Here is a 23,034-nt window from a genome sequence, read left to right as displayed (position 1 = left end):
GATGGTCCCCATTCAGACCTTTGGTGGGATAATGACTCCAGTTACCATCTACTAAACACATATGGAGCAGTGCACCAGGAGTGCTCCCAAGTATTCTCACCCAGTCCTTAAAACACCCCGTGACATAGCTCTTAGTGGCCCCACCTCCCAGAAATGGACACTGAGGACTAAAGAGAGGAAGTGACCTGACAAGCTGCACTTAGTAGTGTTCAGACTCTGGTTTTTCTAATGTTCAGTTCAGTAATCTCTACTGAGTCATTTACTTTGCTATTGGTAGGGAAGCAACTTGGCTATGAGTCTTTATTCCCTGTCTTTCAACGATAAACCCTCTGTAGTCCTCATTTTACTTAATTGAAATCTTAATTTTTTTTCTACCTGTTTCTGCTTCCTAGGTTTCTGTTCTCATGATTCATGTCCGATTACATCTCAATTCCAGTACTGAATACTCCTTTCTTGGGTTAGCTCAACTAGTGTTCACAGTTTCAACCACTTAACAGTCTCCTAGGCTAACTGCCTGCTAAACAGCTCTCTAGCACTACAACTGAGAGCCCCTTAGACAGCAAGGGGATCAAACCAGTCAGAAATCAGCCCTGAACTGGAAGGACTGATGCTGAAGCTGAAGCTCCAATACTTTGACCACTTGATGCAAAGGGCAGACTCAATGGAAAAGACTGAGGAATTACTGGGAAGATTGAGGGCAGGAGAAGGGGGTGACAGAGGATAAGATGGTTGGATGGCATCATGGACTCAATGGATGTGAGTTTGAGAACCTCCAGGAGATAGTGAAGGACAGGGAAGCCTGGTGTGCTACAGTCCATGGGGTCGCAAAGAGTTGGACATGACCTAGTGACCAAACATAACAGATAAATAGTTCTCTCTACACATCCTCTGACACCTCAGGGTCTACTCTTATCTCTGTGAATGGTTCTTCTCTGTACCCAGGCTTCTGAGCCAGAAACCTACACAAAAGAGCCCTTCCCAAAGCCACGTCCTCTTTTTTTTTTTTTTTTAACCCATAATGTCAGTCTCTTGTTATCTCTAACAGGACAACAGCAGTATATTGTTAGGGAGCTGATGCTAAGTCACTTCAGTCGTGTCCGACTCTGTGCGACCCCAGAGATGGCAGCCTACCAGGCTCCCCCATCCCTGGGATTCTCCAGGCAAGAACACTGGAGTGGGTTGCCATTTCCTTCTCCAATGCATGACAGTGAAAAGTGAAAGTCAAGTCACTCAGTCGTGTCTGATTCTTAGCGATCCCATGGACTGCAGCCCACCAGGCTCCTCCGTCCATGGGATTTTCCAGGCAAGAGTACTGGAGTGGGGTGCCATTGCCTTCTCCGATGCTAGCCTCCAAACCATCTCTTTGTGAATTAGGAAAAGATAACCTTCCTCTCTGAAGATGGTGACTGCAGCCATGAAATTAAAAGACTCCTTGGAAGAAAAGTTATGACCAACCTAGATAGCAAATTCAAAAGCAGAGACATTACTTTGCCAGCAAAGGTCCGTCTAGTCAAGGCTATGGTTTTTCCAGTGGTCATGTATGGATGTGAGAGTTGGACTGTAAAGAATGCTGAGCGCCGAAGAATTGATGCTTTTGAACTGTGGTGTTGGAGAAGACTCTTGAGAGTCCCTTAGACTGCCAAGAGATCCAACCAGTCCATCCTAAAGGAGATAAGCCCTGGGATTTCTTTGGAAGGAATGATGCTAAAGCTGAAACTCCAGTACTTTGGCCACCTCATGCGAAGAGTTGACTCATTGGAAAAGACTCTGATGCTGGGAGGGATTGGGGGCAGGAGGAAAAGGGGACAGAGGATGAGATGGTTGGATGGCATCACCGACTCGATGGACGTGAGTTTGAGTGAACTCCGGGATTTGGTGATGAACGGGAGGTCTGGAGTGCTGCAGTTTACGCGGTCACAAAGAGTCGGACACGACTGAGTGACTGAATTGAACTGAACCTTCCTCAAATGTAAACTTATACAATTTTTTATTGTATAACCTGTAGCATTGATATAACACTGATTTTGGAGAAAGTGTGATGCCTGGTGGCTGCCTTGTTTAGCTGGGGCTAGGCAGCTCCTGACATGGGCCTCACATTTCAGGGAGAATGGTAAGCATGAGTGCTGGGGTCTGCACAGTACACTGGAGCTTAGGCCAGTTCCCTAAATCAAGCTTCTTTTTACATGATAAGCTTGAACGTATGCAACTTTTATGAATCAAGCAAAGGTGGGGATCATGTTGTTGACAGTAGGCTGGGGTCTTACCAGGGGACTTTTTAAAAAATCCTGGTGTGGGGCTGTCTGGTTGCACATGCACACGAACCAATGGACCTGCTGTTGTACTCTTGACACGTGGCTCCCTGGCACTAGGGTAAGCACTGGTCAGCACACTCTCTCAGCACACTCTCTCAATTTGCCCATCCCCTTGGTGATGTAAGCTTATTATATCAGAGGCAGGTGAGAGACGGTAGAGCAGGGACTCCTGCAGCAGTTTCCTGACAACACACAGTTGCATGCCTCTGTGTGTGTGGTTGAGTATGTGGGTCTGCTCTCCCACTTTTGTGCATGATGGTGTATTTGTGAGGTTTTATGGAGGAGGGGTCTTTCCTGGCTGCTTATGGCTCAGTCAGACTGTCTAAAAGGCATACCACCAGTGTGCTCTCAAATATATTAATACTAGTAAATGTTAGCCATTGGGTGTCCCATTGGAGGAGATACTCTGTCTAACGTATAATCTTAATTGCTGTTCAGAGTGCCCATCTCTTATTAATTTATACTGACTTCCCCTTGCCTCTAGGTTGAAAGAAGGACTTCATGCTCCATGATCTTGAATCTGGCAAGCTCTCAAGTCTTATTGTTCACCATGCCCATCAGCATCATCTCACCTCTACCTTCAAACCTTATGCTTCGGTCATTTGAACTCTTCACTTCAGAGGATGATGATGACATCATCATCCTGCACATGTTGGTCTCTTTGCTAGGAAGGCCCTTCTACACTGTTCGGTAAATATCAACTTAACATTTAAGATCTTGTGGTCAGTACCAGAAAAGGCCAAGAATTTTTTCCTATCTTCCTTCCTCAGTCAAATTGTTTATTTCTTGCTTTGTCTTCCTGCTGTAGCTGGATCAAGAAATATTTGCATTTATTATTACGATTCATATTTGTTTCTTTGCTCATTTAGAATAAATGAAATGCACAACATTAAGGATTTTTAAGGTAGGAAGAAAAGAACCAAAACTCAACGAAAACATCCAGACAAGAATTAGTCTAGTGTATATTTCAGTATCTTTGACATTTCTTCCTTCTCCTATTGGCATTGCCCTTTAAAACCTGGCTTTCCAAATGCTTCCTATTCCTTTTATGTGAGGCAAGTGATGGGTTGTTTTCTTGAGACACGCAAGTCACCTGAGTTTGGTTTTGTTTATTTAATAGGTGTGAACTTCCACACTCACAGTGGTGGTGGTTGGAACACTCAGTGTTAACCCAGAGCTTCTCTGGGAGATCTGCCATAGGGCACCAGAAAATCTAATAATAATAATGACTTTTAAAGAGGTTGACACTGTAGTAGAATCTTGTTTGTTTCCTGTGAGTTCTGGTCTCTCTTTGATCTTTATGTGCAATTCCCTTTGAAGCAAAACTGCCGTGGAAGGTAAAAGACATTGCAATCATTATCACTAATGATAAAGAAACTGAAATTGGCACTACAAAATAATTGTTTTATGTGCCTAATGAAAGAGAGTAGTTAATTAAAAGAAGGTCATCAACGCAGTCTTACCGTTTTCCTATTAAAAATGTAGATATCTCCTGAATATGAAGGAAATTTGACTATACAGAGTAAAGATGACCCTATAGTTTATGGAAAGCTTAATTCTCTTAAGAAAACGCTCTTAGCCAGAGAAGGCTTCAGATGACACATCACAGCATGCTGAAAGTAGTAGTGTGTGTCAGACTGTCAGAGTGTCAGTCTGTCTGTTTCATACGTAGGGCCCGTGTTGTGTTTGCCTTTGTGTACCCAGGGCCTGGCGTAGTGTCTGTCATCCAGATATTCAACAAATATTTCTTGAAGGAATATAGCTATCCACAATAATGATATTTGCAAATGACTCCACTATTTCACTTGTGGCATAGCAAGTGGAAATTAGAGAAATCAGTTGTTCTATGTCATTACCTACCTGATCATCCCAAATGTTCTTCCCCTATGTTCTTTGATGACAGGACTGCCAGCAGGCAGTATTTTGTGCAGCATGTAGGAGAAAATGCTGCCTTTGAATTGGGAAGTTGTAGCTGAGGCAGATCTGTACAAAGCCAGGAAAGATGTGGCCTCAAGTTGACCTACATTCCTACATTTACTGGTTTTCAGTCAGGAGAATACTGAAGTAGGAACATGCCTATTATCCTGTTTCAAAGCTTCACAGATGCAGTCATTCATCAAATATTTATTGAACACCTAATTTGTGTGTGCTGGGCCATTAACTGGGTACCCAAGATAGAAACTTTAGTTGTAAACAAATAAACATTATGCCTGGTGTCGAATAATTTAAATGCTTGTATGTTTTTACAGAGAGAGTGATGGAAAAGTACTCATCTCTCTTTCTACCAACTATCTCCACCACTTGTGAAAATATTGATAATAAGTTTGCCATGGGTTTCCTTTAACATGGTGATTGTTATTAAGTATTTGATTGAAAAAGCAATTCATTGCATATTATATATATATTAAAATATTAGATATACAGTACTTAAAAACAAGTTGACTAACACCTATTTCATGTGAAATAGTTTTAAGCCCTCTGACAGGGCATCCTTAAGTAACACTTTATGTAGTCTTAGACAGTTACCAGTTAAACATCAATTAGAGTAAAATTCGCTGTCAATATTTTCTTATTTACCTTTTCCTTAAAGCAGAACTTGAGATGATTAAGACTGTAGGGTTGTGCATAATTTTAAAACTTAGTATTATTAAAAATGAAGCCCCAAGAAACAGAAAGAACAGGAAGTTAAAAGTCAGCATTTAAAAAATAGACAAACATGCTTAATTCAATGCGACTGTTTATCTCTGTGTAACAGCTTATCGGATTGTGGGAAAGAGCAGCCACCACTTCTTTTCAGGCTCCTTTCATGATAAATCAGCCAGTAGCACATTCCCCAGATAAACAGACTTCCTCCTGTAGCCACATTTGTATGCAGCCAGAGGCTCTGCATTCCAGAGTTCTCCATTCAGGGGTAGTGAGTGACGTGTGTGCCATAAACAAGCATGTATAGTCCACTCAGTAGGCAACCTGCTCAGCAGTGTTTTATTAATCTTTGCATTAGTAGCATCTCAGGGGTTGACTGTGAATATAACCCCTGAAAGACGTGGGCAGGACATATTGCTATACTCTGCATATGTTAATATGTATTTTGCTTCCTCTCTTGACTTTGCCCAGGGACTTAATGTCGAAAATGAAATCCAGTTTGACTCAATGAATAAGTAGTTTATCCAGGGGAGGTATAATGCCAGAAGTCATGCTCACTCTTTCCTAAAAATAAGCCCTTGAGGTGCTGAAGGGCTTCTGAGTGTGCTCAAAGCCTGCACACCCAACTGATCCGAAGAAAATTTAGGGTTAGTGCTAGCATGTGCAATTTGGCTGTATGTTTCATTAGAAAGTTTTCAGCTTCAAGAGTTACAGGCAATAAGAGACAAGGTTTTTGTTCCTAGACTACCTTTTTAATTGGGTAAACAGAGGCTGTAGCCATGTTGCTGCTGCTGCTGCTGCTAAGTCGCTTCAGTCGTGTCCGACTCTGTGCAACCCCATAGACGGCAGCCCACCAGGCTCCCCTGTCCCTGGGATTCTCCAGGCAAGAACACTGGAGTGGGTTGCCATTTCCTTCTCCAATGCATGAAAGTGAAAAGTGAAAGTGAAGTCGCTCAGCCGTGTCTGACTCCTAGCCATACCGGTGTTTTTATTAGCAGGATGTATCACTGTGCAATTCTTACTTCTTTTATTCTTATTAGGCAACAAAGGAACTTTTTCCAGAAACATTTAAGGAATTACTATGAGAATCTATTTAAGATCCATTCATGTTTAGCTTAAAATTTCTACTGCTTATAAGCCTTCCATATTACTGCAGCAGTAAGGAAGTTTAATACCATTTGCTGAATTCCCTTATAAGTTGTGCTGTGTCTATTGTGTGCATGCTAAGTCACTTCAGTCATGGCCAACTCTTTGTGACCCCATGAACAGTAACCCACCAGCCTCCTCTGTCCTTGAGATTCTCCAGGCAAGAATACTAGAGTGGGTTGCTGTGCCCTTCTCCAGGGGATCTTCCCGACCCAGGGATTGAACCCATGTCTCTTACGTCTCCTGTACTGGGAGGTGAGTTCTTTACCACTAGCACCATGTGGGAAGCCAGTGTTTATTAGGATGATCATATTTTGTTTTATATTTACTTTGCATAGTTTGAAAATTTAAATTTAACAATTGTGAATTGTTCTTTCCTCATTAGATTTTAATCTACTTGGTATCAAGATCAATACCTTAAACGATATTGTATTTTTCACAGTGTCTCATGTACATCATTGTCAAATGATAAATTCCAAATAGCATGTAAACTTTTGAGAGACTGGTCAGGAGACTGGAAAAATGATCTGGAAATTCCAGTCAGAGAATAAAGAAATGACCAGGTTTTTCCAAAATGATTTTTGTCATAGGTCAAGATTCAACCTTGGCACTAGAGAAATTTGGCCTAAATAGCTCTGATCCTATTTAAAGCTCTGATCCTTTAAATTGCTGGCTTTTAAGGAAAAAATTAAATAAAATTAGAAAAGTTGAGAGCACTTGGAGAAACTAGTAAGATTGGAAAACATATTGTCCATCTGAGAGCGATTAGGAGGAATGGAAAGTAACACACCAAATAACAGGTTATATTCTGTGAAAACATGAATGACAAGTAAGAAGAGTGGATGCCAGGCTTATGTATTAAGATTTGAAGTTAGGGAGGAGAGTTCTGCTTTCCTCAAATTTCTCTAGTTTGAAGTCCAACCATAAATTTAAAAATTTCAAATAACCAAACCATTGAGTTGAATAGTGGGAACAAATTGATCAGACCCTTTCCTATGAGCCTGTTTTATTCACAGAGAAGATAAAAGAAGCCCAGGAACCCTACATGATTACAGTGAAGAGGGGAACTCTACCATTTGGGACGATGAAGCCAGAAAGATATATTGATGAAGCCAAAAGGAGACTTGCCTGCTTCACTAAATGGCCTTGGACAACTTTCCTCGCCTTTCTTTATCATCTGAATTTAGAGGGACATGTTTTTATGAGGTAGGAAAACACTGACAATTTTGAGCTGTCAATTCATTGACATTACTAAACTTTGGTCCTTAGAGTAACTGCAGGTAGTTTGACAATAATGTTAACTTGAGTTGGTCATTCAATATATGTTATATTTAAAAACCATTTGTTTCCCTTCAAAGTAAACCTTTATTTTTGTTTATATCAAAGGGCACATTTATTTTCCTCTGTGTCTGTGTGTGTTGCCACTGCAGCTGTTTTTTCATCCTTAAGTTTCCTAACCTTATTTCCACGCCTTGGAATTGGAGCCTCCCCCGGCTCCCTGCAGTGCGTCTTTATCCTTTTCCTCTTAGAAGCTGCCAAGTCTACTAGAAGTTACAGGTTTGTCAGCCTGAACAGAGGGTACAGAAATTAGGTTTGTCATAAGCTTTCCTTATAGCTCTGGACAAAATATGAAGGGGAAAAAATGGAGGACTATTCTTCACAGGAGAATATTTTTACCTATTAACAATATGATTCCTCAAGTGGATATTATTCATAATAGCCTGTGTGTATACTGTCCTTCCTCTTGAATAATGTCAAAGTGTTTTGAAGAAAAATGAAGCCTTACTGCTTCCTGAATAGAGCAAGAGAGAGAAAGTAATGCAGAGTGCTCAAAATAGTAATGAAAAGTAAATATAGAATTAGATTCAAGAAGACTTTTATCATTAGTTTCCAATGTAGTCTTACAAAAGAGAATGCATGCCATACACATTTCCACAAAAACCTCACCCCTATCTACCAAATTCTCCTCAGTATACAAATGGTACAGTGTTTGAAACAGCCCTATCTCTGCCTTGTGCTAAATGAACTCTTCAGAATATCTTTAGCTAGCTTCTGCTTCTGGCCATGTCATTAGACTTCTGGTATTAGACTTGTCCTCTTGCTGAAAACAGCTATAAAACTGACAACACATACAAGGCAAACTATGGTCTTTGAGAGAAAGAAACATTCAAGGGAAACACATGATTACCCTATGAATTCCCCAACATTCTGCATGGGAATGCATTTTTGCCATGGTGCAATGGCAGGCTTGTTGACCTCATGAGGCACAGACATAATATAATTCCATAGTATACAATCAAAAATTACTTGCAATATAAGAAAACAGGAAAATGGGACCTGAAGTAAAGAGAGAAAGCATTCATTAGAAATAGGTCTCCAAATTATCCACATTCTAAAACTAGCAGATAAGAACTTTAAATAATTTATTATAAAGATAAGTTTGTTCAAAGACTTTAAAAAAATGAATGATCAGATGAGGAATCTTAGCAGAGAATTGAAGCTATAAAAAAAAAAACAAAACTGCAGAAATTTTAGAACATGAAAGTAAATATCCAAGAAAACTACTTAATTATTTAGTAATATATAAAATAAAAATGCCACTGGGTGTACATGGGGGACCCAAAAGACTGAAGATGGTAAAACAGTCAGTAAACTTGATATAGATGGAAGAAAGTGAAAGTGAAAGTCATTCAGTCATGTCTGACTCTTTGTGACCCCATGGACTATATAGTCCATGGAATTCTCCAGCCAGAATACTGGAGTGTGTAGCCTTTCCCTTCTCCCAACCCAGGGATCGAACCCAGGTCTTATGCATTGCAGGGGGATTCTTTGTCAGCTGAGCCATAAGGGAAGCTGAATATAGATGAAAAGTAATTATTTAATCTGACCTAATAGAAAAAACATTGAAAAAAGTTAAAGTTTCAGGGTTCTTTTGAATATTAAGCGATCTAACACAGGTAGAATCTGAGTTTCATAAGCAGAGGAGAAAGAAGAAAAAAAATACTTGAGGAAACAATGGCTGAAAATCCCCTCAATTTTGTGATTAAACATAAGATTAAAAAACTTAAAAAAGAACCAATAAGCTCAGCAAACCCTAAGAAAGATAAATTCAAATAAAACCATATGTAGACAAATCTTTGCCAAATTGATAAACACCACCCCCCAAAAAAAAAGAGAGAGAGGGAGAGAGAGAGAAACATTGAAAACAGAACAAAATAGCACAATTTGTGGGTAACAGTATGAATGAGGGATCCCTTTCTTCAGAAGCAATGGTGACCATACTCAGTGGAATCCTTAAAGGTTTGGGGAAAAAATTGGTCAAGTATCCCAACATTCTACTTCCAGTTCAAATATATTTCAAGGATGAAGGTAAGATAAGAACTTTTTTCCAGGTAGCTAAAACTGAGCGATTTATTTCACTGCCAACAGACTTACACTATGAGAAATGCTAAAGGAATTACTTCAGAGGAAGAGGGAACAGCACCAGATGGAAAATCAAATCTACAGGAAAGAATGAAGAGCAGCAGAAATGGTAAATATGTGGTTTAATATAGAAGAATATCTGTAAATCTAACTATTAAGTATTGATAGGATGAGATCATGACAATTTTATTTGTTACAAATTTTAAAATGTTAAGAAAAGATGAATTCTGCTTTTATTTGGTTTATTTTATAGTTTGAGTTTACTTCTCCCTTTGTGTATATGTTTTCATTTATCCTAGATCTTGTTAGCAGAAAACCTTTTTGCTCCTCCGATGTCCTCTGAAAAGAACAGTTTCCTAATTCAAAGGCCAGGCTTCTGAATATAAAAGGATCATAGCCAACAGCACATTCTTCTTTATGATACAGCTGCAAATAGCTTCAGCCAAGGTTGAAACACCACTGGTACACACTGGTATAGTTGTTCTAATTGTTAGGATATTGAAACACTTTGTCCAGGTGGTGAGTAGTCAGTCTACCACACCCTTTGAATATTCTGCCACTTCTCTGGCTGCTCTGGTTCCCTCTCTGGCATATCTTCACCACGTCTCTCAGTTTCCTTGTGGCACAGCTGATAAAGTGTTCAGTTCTGAAAGAGTCTGGTCTTTAGGTTCCAGGTCCAAGGGGTGTGGTTGCTGTTCATTTTTGTAACTTTATATTAGTTGTTAAACCTTTTGCGTATCACCCCTGAATTGATTTGCTGAATAAGATGTTGGAAATTTGGAAAACTTTCAGTTTTAAAATTCTCATGATCTAGAACAAAACTGGATTTTCCCTTGTAGTTTGACAGATTAACATCCATTTCCAATTTTTCTGGAAAGCATACCACAGTTTTCTGTTGGGAACCAAAACTTATGTTTATAAAGTAAAGTGAATCCATTCCTGACTTGCTAGGTGGCTTGTGACACGCATGACTAACCAGAGTGTGCTAGGTCCCTGACCACAGCAATTTGTTTCAGAATGAGCCTGTAACCAAATCATTGCCAACCAGGGTTAATGTGAGGATATTTTCTAGAACCATCAGGAGGAAACCATCCTCTTTCTGTTAGAATGACTTAGAGGAATGCATGTAAGCCTCGAGCTGCTGGGAGCCTTCTCACCACCGTGAAGCAAAGCTTGTCTGAGATGCAAAGCCAAGAGATGGAGAAATAATAAGACCTGACAATATTGGCGAAGAGCTGACTCATTTGAAAAGACCCTGATGCTGGGAAAGATTGAGGGCAGGAGGAGAAGGGGATGACAGAGGATGAGATGGTTGGATGGCATCACTGAATTGATGGACATGGGTTTGGGTGGACTCTGGGAGTTGGTGATGGACAGGGAGGCCTGGTGTGCTGCGATTCATGGGGTAGCAAAGAGTTGGACACAACTGAGTGATTGAACTGAACTGACAATATTGGCGTGCTATTTAAGCCAGGTAAGATTTTTCAGTCATGTGAAATAATAAATTCCTCTTTGCTTATGTCAGTTTGAAATCTGTTTTTAAGTCACTTTTCATTAAATGATTTCTGAATAGAACCTCTCTTCTTTTCCCATCTCCTCCCTTTAAAGATACTAAAATTTACTGAGCAACTAGGCTGTGCTAGAGACTATAATTAATGTTCTAAATAGATTATTTTATTTAATCCTGCAACTTTCCTCCTACTCAGTTATACCTTTCCACAGATGCCTGACACTGTCCTGCATCTCAGATGATACCAGAATTTGTGATGGTGCCTATTGTGTTACCCTGTTCATGATGGATTTTCCTAGAAATGCAACTACTGCAAAGTCATCAGTTCCTTTATGCTCTTATCTGAATTTCCATTTTTTCAATTCTCTTCAGTTCAGTTCAGTTCAGTCACTCAGTCGTGTCCAACTCTTTGCGACCCCATGAATCACGCAGCATGCCAAGCCTCCCTGTCCATCACCAATTCCTGGAGTTCACTCAGACTCATGTCCATTAAGTCAGTGATGCCATCCAGCCATCTCATCCTCTGTCATCCCCTTTTCCTCCTGCCCCCAATCCCTCCCAGCATCAGAGCCTTTTCTAATGAGTCAACTCTTCACATGAGGTGGCCAAAGTACTGGAGTTTCAGCTTTAGCATCATTCCTTCCAAAGAAATCCCAGGGATGATCTCCTTCAGAATGGACTGGTTGGATCTCCTTGCAGTCCAAGGGACTCTCAAGAGTCTTCTCCAATACCACAGTTCAAAAGCATAAATTCTTCGGCGCTCAGCTTTCTTCACAGTCCAACTCTCACATCCATACGTGACCACTGGAGAAACCATAGCCTTGACTAGACGGACATTTTTTGGCAAAGTAATGTCTCTGCTTTTCAACATGCTATCTAGGTTGGTCACCCATGTTTGATTCCTGGGTCAGGAAGATCCCCTGGAGAAGGAAATGGCAATCCACTCCAGCACTTTTGCCAGGAAAATCCCATGGATGGAGGAGCCTGAATAGGCTACAGTCCATGGCGTTGCAAAGAGTCGGACATGACTGAGCAACTTCAATTTTCTTACTACAAATAAAATAATCTGATATTTTAAACTACTGGTTTTTAGCACATTGATACAAGTTCATTTGTCACCTATTTATGGATGGTCAACGTTTTAAATGGGCTAAACGTGGGCTTAAGAAAAGAGAAACACTTTTAATGATGGAATTTTAGATATTCAGTGTACTGATAATGAAGTAGCAGGGTCTAATTAATATTCTTTAAGTTATAATACTTAGGAACTCCTACTCGAATAGAAAAGGCTTGATTATATACATATACATATATATATATATATATATTTAGATACTGTGAGACTGTGGGTTTAGACTAATTGCCATGAAAGTGAAAGTCACTGAGTTATATCCAACTCAGCAGTTTCATGTACTGTAGCCTGCCAGGCTCCTCTGTTCATGGAATTTTCCAGGCAAAAATACTGGAGTGGTTGCCATTCCCTGCTCCAGGGGATCTTCTCTACCCAGGAATTGAACCCTCATCTCTTGCATCTCCTGCATTGGCAGACAGATTATTTAAGACCAGTACCACCTGGGAAGCCCCTAATTGCCATGAAACAGGCAGTTGAATGTCATTGATAGATCATCTCCAACTCTTCTGATCACTGACATGACTTTAAAACGTGTTTTCTATTCTTCTTGTTGAAAATTTTGGGGAGATGTATTGGTGCTCTTTTAGTTGATTGATAGTAGTTCTTGGCAGCCAATCATCTGTGTTTCTTCCCAAGTCTGTGTTCATCGATGTCATGTTGATAGCTTCAAATCGGCCATGGTGGGAATATTTACAGTGTAAAAATCAGCAAAAATTAATAACCAGGGCCTTCACAACCCCAAAGATCTAGTTGTTAGACATTTACTAGCACACCAGTGGTGGTAAATTTAATGGTGTGGTCATAAAGTCCATTCCTAGAGAATCAAGTAAGAAGAGCTTGGGAAAGCAATACAACATAATGCTTTAGCCAGTGTTTTTCTAACTGCAGATCACAAGCTATTCAAGTGTCATGAAATATGTGAATGAATTGTAATGACTATCTTTAAAGGAAATAGAAAAGTTTAAAATATAATAGTGAATGTCAGAACAGTGATCTAAGGCATGAATCTACTTCCTGGCCTTGGCATACAGCCACTTCTGCTTCATTTTTGTTGTTGTTTAGTCGCTAAGTCATGTCCAATTCTTTCGCAACCCCATGGACTGTAGCCTGCTAGGCTCCTCTGTCCATGGGATTTCCCAGACAAGAATACTGGTTTGGTTGTCTTTTCAGACATTATTAGTACCTATCTCATGGGGTTGTTTTAGGAGTAAATGAAATAATTCATAATTAGCTCAATAACTGTTAGCTACTATTAGAGCAATAGGGAAGTTTGGGGGAGAATGGATATATGTATATGTATCATGTGACCAAGTCCCTTTGCTGCCCATCTGAAACTATCACAACATTGTTAATGGGCTATGTATGTGTTAGTGCTCAGTTGTGTCTGACTTTTTGCAGCCCCATGGACTGTAGCCTGACAGATTCCTCTGTCCATGGAATTCTCCAGGCAAGAATACTTCTCCAGGGCATCGTCCCCACTCAGGGATCGAACCCAGGTTTCTTGCATTGCAAGCGGATTCTTTACTGTTGGAGCCACCAGAGAGTTGAAAAAAAAAGAATGATAGTAGTGAGGATAGTTTGTCAATGGCTCCAGTGATATTTGGGAGGTATTCTAGACTCTCCATATGATCACCTCTAGCTCAAGGCCACCGTTGATCCAGGACTGGGTACATTTCACTGCCTAGTCTCTTTCTTCTTTTAGTGAACAGACCACCTGATGCTAATGCTCTGGCATCCTGTCTTTCTCCTGGCTGATGTTTAGGAGTGGCATCATCTTTGCTGGCTGCCTGAGTGATGCAAGGTAAGCCCTAACTTCTAAGATAGCCAGTGAATTCTAGACTGTTCAGTGTGTATGGGTGCTCAGGACCATAAAATGCCTGGAGAAGATGGAAAGTAACCACCTAAGAAAAAGAGCTGCTCACTGCCATTTGATTTATTCTGCTTATTCTGAACAACTTGCTTCAACCCTTCTCCCTTGATCCTTTCCTGTCATACTGAGTTTTACTGGAAGGGGCTGGGCACCTCTTACTCCAGGTCACTGTGGACTAGGACATTAGTTGATTCATATGCCAAGAGCAGGCAGTTACTAAGATTCTACCAGCAAAACTGTCTTAATGTTAATGATCCCAGAGCGTTAGGAACCTCAGCTACAGAGGCTTGTGGCTGTAATAATGACCAGTCCTTAAATTCCATGGCAGCTACTGTGCCTACAAGTCCGCACTGCCTTCTACCCTCTTAGCCAGTCCCTGCCTCGCTTTCAGGGAGAGTTGAGCCCCTATCTTTGTCCACATCCAAATGTGGGGAGCTGCTAACACACAGCTGTAGCTCGACTCATAGAGTTTCAACCAGCAGGACTCACATGTCTCTTGGGTAGCTCGAACTTTTAAACGGGTCTGACAACCTTAATCTGTGTTTTAAGAAAGACTGAGTTTAACACAGTCTTCCTATAACTCAGCTTCAGGGTATCCTTTTGTTTCCTTGTATACCACCCAAATTATCAGCGTGAAATTATTAGTGCTCCCATGTTACACAAAGGCCATTTCCTCCATGAGGAAAGGGGGGTGGGGGTGGGGCAAGACACAGAAGAGTGCATAGTGTATGAATCTGCACATAGGAAAAAGCCAAAACCAAGTCAATGTCATCTCTGGTGTTGCAAGTGAGGATGGATGTCATGCTTGGGGATGTGGGAAGTTAGTGACTGGAAGAAGCATGAGAGCTCTTCTTGAGTGCTTGTAGCTTTCTTGTTTCACAGGGAGTATTCAGTTTGTTAAGATTCATCAATGCACAATTAGGATGGATACATAGTTTCAACAGATAAAGTGTATGTATATTATCCTTCAATGAAAATTTAAGAAGTAAAAGCAAGACTAATGTGAAAAAGGATGGTGAACATGACTGTGTGCTTTTTGAAGTGATTTTATGACAAATTGGTCACTGGGGTATTGATATAAACTTTACAACTGTGGGCTTGTTGACAGCTCCAGCCCTGATGAGAGAATCTCTTAATGCCGGGTGAGAGGCCCTGGTGGAAAATGAGGTGCCTTACTTCATCGAGAGTGAGTGTGGGTGATGCAGAGAGAGACCTCCTTCTCATTATAATAGGAAGGCAGGCACTTTGTCTTCCTTCCTGTATTTAAGCAGAAACCAGGAATCGGAGTGTAACTGACACATACACCAGTCACATGCAAACTGGTAGTCCGTCCCTGTGACTTAACATCTCAGGTAGGATGGGAGCAGAAAGGTGAACAGTGAGCTCCAATTAGTGGAGCTAAACTTCAGGCTCATTGTGAAGTGAGGCAACCAAGGCTTTCACAGTTTAAGTTCTGAAAAGCAAATGGAATTAATCTTTGACTTACTTATGTTCCAGTGTTGAAGAAATTCTGTTCAGCAATCTTAAGTAAATCATTTACTATACCATTACATGCCAATGCCTCTGGTAGATTCTAAAGATACAGGGATGAATGGATAGCATCCTGGCTACATACAGTAAAAATACGGTTTCTTGAGAACATGATAATCATCGAAAGCTAATGTAATGTAACCCAAACTGATTTTGGCAGAGCACTCCACTGTGCCCTGATGGGGACCCAGAGACTCCTGCCTTCATTGCCATAATTGTTTGCTCGTACACACAGGTTGCGCTTGATTACCATCTCAAGGCCATCCATCTGGTGGGGTTCCAAGGGCTGCAGATACCACTGCCCTTTCCAGAGACAGTTAATCTCTGAGTATGACCATTCTGCCTTCTGTGATGCCTGGTGCAGTTTTAGATAGCTGCCAAACTGATGCCTGCAGAGGCCAACTCGTGGTCCAAGATCAAAGTGTCAGTAAGTAGCAGTCCTGAGAATATACCCAGGCATTTGCTTCTGTTGTCTTTCTTATGCTCTGTATTTTTGGTGACACTAGCCTTTCATTTAAAAGGTCACAAATAATTGTATAGAAAGTTGATTTTAATTATCCTTCTTATCCCATCTTTGAGGTGCACATTATTTTATATATGCTCAAGCCTTCACCATATCCTGACTGCTGTTTTGATCACAGCAGCTCTGAACTTAGCTTTCTTTTCTCTGTTGCCACTGTTAGATAACATTAATCTTCTCTTGGTCTTTGTTTCTGACTGCCAGTCACAGCCTTCTTCCAGTTGAATTTCACACACCTGTCTTATCTCCACTTTAGTCTGGTCGACATACTGCTCTCCACTTGTAGTCTTTTCTTGTGGTCACTTGAACAGATTCAGACATCTCTTGTCACTCTCAATTTAGTCTTAGCATCACCAGTTTCCATCACTTTACCCATTCACTTCATTTCTGTTCTCTCTTACAGCCTGTTTTCTTTAGCTAGCTCCTAGGAAATACCAACATAACATTTGATGCTTTCTGTTGTCATTCTTAACTCAGAAGAGTTTTCTAGTCTGCACAAGTTAATTTATCGGTCAGCTTGTAGCACTAGTGAAGTCTCTATCATTTGATTTGTCCCAGTTGTATTATTCTACAAAGAACTTGGGTCACATGTTTGGCTATGGTCTGTACCGAAAAAGTCTGCTATTGGTCATAAAGTAAACTGCTGGACGTGCTACCTGGCAAGCTGTGAACAAACCAGTTATCATAGCTAACCTTTGGAGATCCGGTGGATCTGTGGAGCTTAGTAGGGTCTTCCCTTTCAATGGATGATGTGTTGCCAGGCAACACCTAGCAGGTGGGCCAGAACTATTTGTTGGCTAAATAAATGACTATTTTCTCCTTTCCTTCACACTTTACAATAAATCACAGTTTCCTTTTTCATTCGATCCTTCAATCCTGAATGGAAAAATAATTAACATTTTTGGAGCTTATTTGTAATTTGCACTCATTTACTCTTCCCAAGGTTTCTTTTGTAAATAGATGAATAAAACCAGCTTAAGGGCAGACTTCAGCACTTCATGCTCAGGACTGCTGAGTCACTGAGCAGTGGAACTGATCTGTCTGATTCCCAGTTCTTTGGCCTTCCTGTTGTTACTCCCTGTCTTTGAGGATTCTCTCCAGATATCCCAGTGGACAGATAAGAAGAGCATGACCTGTAAGATCCCATCAAGAGGCTTGAATGTCTTTCTGGGGCTTCTTTTTACTTGCACGCATTTGTGTTTGCTTCACTTAAATTCCTTAAGTATTATTGCCTCAAAAATATTTTGTCTCAAGTCTGTACAAGTTCCATTTTCATTTCAGAAGACTGTTTCCTCTAGGGCGAGACTCTTGGAAAGATCCTAACTAGGGGGACGTCTTTGAAGATGAGTTTGTTTCTATACCTGGTGCCCATTAGTCTTCTCAGCAGGGCCATCTTTGGAGCTAAGTCCATCCACTGTCCAGATGTTTCTCTAACTTGTGGCTTAGCATGAGACATTTCCACCTTGCTATTTAGTGAACGTATCAAGTAATAAGCTCGGGGAGTTTCAAAAGCCCTGAACTGCAGTTCCTGTTTGCAATTCCTACAGAATTATCCCAGTGGCATGAATGCTGAACTAGCCAACCATCCCCTCCCCAGCATGCCAGTGACCCACTTCCCAGTGGGAGGGCTGTCACTTTACCAAGACTGTGATGGGACACACAGATGCTACCCACAGGATGGTATTTTCACATGACACCCAGAGGAAAATTGAATGCCTCGGGAAAGCAGATTTTATTCAAAACTATTATTTCTTCATTAGGTCAAAAACTTGTAGTAAGAATTAGAAAATGGGCTCTGATTTTATTGATGAGAAGTAGCACCTTTAGTTAAAACTGCACAAAGAATGAGCATGTTGGATTTCCTTAAATATTACTGACACTGTGTGGACTTTACATGAAATCCCTTGCTAGTATGTTAGCATCTGAGTATGTTCAATGATGTTTGCATACTGATCGAAACAAAATTGCCCTCTGATACTCCCCTGGAATGCATTATTTGAGCTGTGAAGACTTGACATATCAAGAACAATGAATGACACTGTCTGACATAGGTGAATCAAAGGAAGATAAGTGTTCTTTTTGGCGTTTTGAGTGGATTCTGTGGCAGCCAGTGAACTACAGACAGTAGTCTAATTCCATGAAAAATTTCACGGTGTACCTCTTAATGTACTAGCTCCTTCCTCTGCTCCTTCCTTAAACAGCCACTGTCCTTGGCATCACAGTTCGTGTTTTTGTTTTTGATATGTGTGAGTATTTGCAGATGATAAAATGTTTCAATAGAAGAGCTTTAGAAATAGCCTACTCTGACCCTTGGTCTTCTCAATTTTTCATATGAAGAATCTGAGTCCTGAAGAGAAAGGGGATCCCTATTTTAGGGTCTCTCACAAAAACTTTAGTTAAGGGCTCTTGCCCTGGATGAACTCTAGTCTGCATGTAGTGCCTATTTGCGAGTATCTGTGGATGTAACACAACACTAGATTCTTCCAATATATTTTCTTCTAGACAGAGACCTGTTGTGAATGTGTTAGTCAGTCAGTCATGTCTGATTCTTTGCAACCCCATGGACTGTAGCCTGCCAGGTTCCTCTGTCCATGGAATTCTCCACGCAAGAATAGTGGCTGGGTTGCCATTCCCTTCTTTAGAGGATCTTTCTGACTCAGGGATCGAACCTAGGTCTCTTGCATTGTAGGCAGATCCTTTACCTTCTGAGCTACCAGGGAGGTCCTACTTTTCCCCAATTGATTTGAAATTCCTGCTGATATTTTCCTTCCATTAGACAATATTGTTCCTTCCTGGAGGTACAGTTTGTTAAAGAAAGAATCAGGGGTACTAGCGCAGGTTAGCCAAGGCGGACAAAGAGGTCTTCAATTGTTGCTTCACAGGGATGGCTGGCAGCCAGCTGTAGGAAACACAAGGTGTGTATTGGACATATGCTGCTGCTCTGAGAACAATGGGGAAAAAGGGAAAGGTTAAGACAAAAGCAAAATAATAGGTGTATCCACAGGCTGTCTGCTGCCACATAGGGGGACAAATAAAAGGATGTCGCCTTGAGGAAGGCAACTACTTCCAGCTCCTGAGCTTTTGAAAAAGGTGACGTTAAGCACAGGGCGACAGGAAGAACAGCAGCGGGGAGGACAGAGTAACAGAACGCTGAATGTTCCTCGCAGAAACCTTCGCTCCAGGTTGTGCTGCTTAGTGGGCTGTGAAATCACAATTAACAGAGCAAGGGTTTTGTAAGTGAGCCGAAGCTGCTTCCAATTACATCCTGCTATTAGCTGCATTTAGAACGACCACACTGAACAACTCTGTGGTCACTGGACTGTGATACGGCCTTGAAGAAATCATTAATAAAAACGTTGGATGATAGTATCCCTTGCTGTGTGGCTATTTTAGATCCTGGCTGTTTCGGATGTTTGCCAGGGTGGGCTGCTGAAGCAGGAAATGGGTTGAGCAGAATTGGCAACCAGAGCTGATGGTCCCAACATATTCCGACAGAGTCTGCCTGAGGTTTCCATTTACGTCTCTGCATACTTCTGCCAGGATTATACCTGGACTCTTGCATGCAGTTTAGGCTAAACCTCTTCAGTGCCTATTTGTAGACAAATGAGTGGGAGCTCATAGCACACACTGAGCCTTTAAGGAAATAGAGGCTTTGATTTATGTAGAAGATCAAAGGTATTCAATATCACAATTGCCATTTAGGAAATACAATGAGCTCACAGAAAATATGGCTTCAAATATAAAAGAATAAATCCCCTGTCAATTTTCTCTTAAAATAATGGCTTTCAAATCCTTTTTGACCCCCAAGATACGAGAGGGTCCATTATCGTGTTTTGAGACATGTTGGTGAGGGTCTAGAATCTGTAAAGGAGAGCGCATTTTATGGATGAAACATCGCATTGTTGAGTGCACTGAAACTTAGTTAAGCAGTTGTGGCAGTTGACTTTTCACCACATGGCTCAAGGGCGTCTGCTGAAATTTTTCTCTGGGTGATTGGATGTGTAATGGAATCATGGACACTTACATGTGGAAGTGAGCTTACAAGCTGTCTCCTCCAGTTCCTCTCAGGATCTGGAGCAGTGAGCAGTGTCGTCTGCATTATTAAATCAGAACGAAATCAGAACGAAGACTAGAATTCAGTTTATGACTCCAGAGTCCTCTGAGCGTATTGTCTTCATGGGAAGAGTCAGTGGTCTTTGCTCTGCTCAGTCTGCAGAATCAGTGCAGAGTGGACACTGGCATCTGAAGCCTGTGTGAGACATTTGACTCCTAGCTGTTGTCAGGCCAAATTTGTGTGACATTTGCCAACCCTGTTATTCAAAGAAGCTGATTGTAAATGGTCTGCTTTACCCAAGAATCACTTAAAGTACCAGTAAAGTGATATAAGCCCTGTGAAATTTGGCCTTAGCAAATGCACCAGGCTAGAGATTCAGCTTGCCTTAGAAGGTGAAACAAATGTGATGAAGGCCATGGCTGGACTCTGATGAGTTACATGGCCTTGGGCAGTCTCTGAATTTCACTTTTCCAGTCTGTACAACCAAGGGGTTGAGCTGAATGGTCAGTGTTCTCTAACTTGCATATTTTGTTTTCCATCTTAAATTCATGGTTGACACATATTTCTGGAATTCTAGAGGTCTGTTTAACTTAACAACACTTCTCTCTCCTCTCAAATACAGCATAGACTTCTACTGAAGTCATTAAAAAAAAAAAAATATATATCCTTTTCTGCATATGGTTAACCCCCTACGAGTCATGTATCTGGTTTGATTTCTCAGTTCAGGGCTACGTTAGACCCATCCTGCCATTCTTTGTTATGTGTTCTCCCTCCTTACCCACCAAGGATAGAACACAAACAAATTAGTCGTAAGATAAAGATTAGAGAGGCTGATGAGGAAACAATTAGAAAATATGCTCAGGTACTCGATATTTTTGAAAGATACTGAACATCTGAGGCCTACCTAGAAGAAGCTTTGTATTTTTGGCAATGTTAGAAAAAAAGTCAGGGAGAAAACTATGAAAAGTAAGAATAGTTATTAAGGGCCTATCTTGTGTGAAGTATGAGACTAGGAGACTAGACATAGCCATAGATTTCTAATTTGGTCCTCTCCATCAGTCATTCATTTAAACTAATGCTAATTAATGCACTGACATGACTGGCACTCAAGATACACAGGTGAATGGGACAAGTAAGGTCTTTGTCCTTTGTCCTAAAGTGAGCCATTTAATCAAACAAATATATTATCTTTAACTTTACTCCAAAGTTCCTGTGCTTTTGTAAAACTATGGATTTCTTCTAGAAGCTTTGGAAATATGACCTCTCTTTTAAAAATTCCTCCTAGCCATGTATATTAAAAAAAATCAGATGTGAATATATTCTACTATAATGATGACATAGCATATTTTGTCCAAAGAATTCTCACTCCAAAGGTCCAGTTTCTCAGTCTGTTAAGTTCTTGGTGAGCAGCTCTGCAGGACGGTGTTCATGTAGTGTTGGAATTGGAGGCAGAGCACGGTCATGTAACTACACCAAGGTCACTGAATGAGGTGGCAGAAAGTCCTAGATTCAAGGTGTCTGCAGGTGTCTAGGGAAGAGTTCTGGTTATATTTTTTTCACCTTCGTGACTGTTCAGTCCGATTTTCCAGTGTACAAATTGCCAGGTTTGGAGGGTGGTGTTCTAAATCTGAGTCTGTCTTCTCCAAGGTAGGCCAGTGCTAAAACAAGGGAGAGCTCTCTCTACCCTTGGCCAGTGCCCCACTCTACCCCAGTGGCGTGGCTGTGAGTAATTAGATAAAGCACACATCCCACTGCCCTTGGGGCCTTTGGGTACACCTGCCAAGTCAAATGCACTTTATCTCAGTCAAGCACTGGCCTGACCCTCTGCTGTGGCCAAATGCCCAGGCAGTTCGCTGCTGTTTGACAAAGCCAACTGGAGAAGAAAATGACCCAAATGCCAGCACTGGGAGAGTTATGAGATGGAAAGGAAATTTCCATAAGGTAAAACGCAAATGAGAAAGCCTGGCTTTTCTCCGCCACATAAATCAGCCACTTATCACATGGGGCCATGAGATGCCAAGACAGCCAGCGGACCCAGACTTGGCCACAGCAGAGGGAACCAGCATGTACTGGTGTTGGCTAAGAGTCCAAGGCCTGGGCGTGAGGAATCAAGCAGAACCCACTTGGGCTTCTGCTGGTTCCCATTCATATACTTCCAAGGGTGCTTTTTTGGGTGTCTTTTGTAAGGCACATCCCCTTCTGTACTGTAGAGAATCTATCTCTGCACTTGTTTTGGTCACCATGCTAGAACTCTTGTAAGCTCCTTGGTGGTACAGTCACTTCCTCATTCCTCTGTTCATGCATGAGAATGCTGCCACACCTAGAAGGAATTTAACTCTTCCCTCTGAGATGGTGGTGCTCATCGTCACCCCCACGTTGCTCTGGGAGCAGGAGGTTGGAAGCTTCTCCAGTGACCTTGTGGAAACTCCCAGCATGTGGTCTGCTTGGCATCTTTGTGTCTCCTTCTGAGCCTCACACTCCTATGGGTGCTATTTCCTCTTGGTGGGACTTAGTGATGGGTAGTTGTTCTTGCTTTCCATTGCAGAAAAAAATCAACAGCATAACTCTCTGTGATTTTTTTCAGGGGCCCAGACTATCTGGGAGAGACACCCATATGGCATTAGGCTGCTACAGCGGGCAAGAGCTTCTGGTTCCACATGTCTGCTATAGCTCTCCTTGAAGAAAAACTTTAGCATTGTTGAATGTGATCTTAAACAACCCTTGGTGTCTTAGTTTTCTTATCTGTGAGATAATGCTAATAACAGTTCCCAATGTTGTTCATAAACTTAAATGAGAAAATGCTCATGGATGTGCTCTGTTTTATATACACATATATATGTAAATATATATATATAAATAAATAAATAAATATATATATATATAAATATATATAT

The 23,034-nt window shown here is 41.0% G+C and overlaps 1 protein-coding gene across 1 annotated transcript in view; it reads right to left on the bottom strand.

Moving 5' to 3' along the window:
- Positions 1-23,034, bottom strand: part of GRM3 (glutamate receptor, metabotropic 3) — a 255,445-nt gene that overhangs the window by 103,192 nt on the left and 129,219 nt on the right. The gene's annotated exons all lie outside the window — the stretch shown is intronic.

Source organism: Bison bison, unplaced genomic scaffold (assembly GCF_000754665.1).
Source record: "Bison bison bison isolate TAMUID 2011002044 unplaced genomic scaffold, Bison_UMD1.0 scf7180017864454, whole genome shotgun sequence".
Lineage (NCBI taxonomy): Eukaryota > Metazoa > Chordata > Mammalia > Artiodactyla > Bovidae > Bison > Bison bison.
This window is presented reverse-complemented; position numbering and strand designations above follow the sequence as displayed.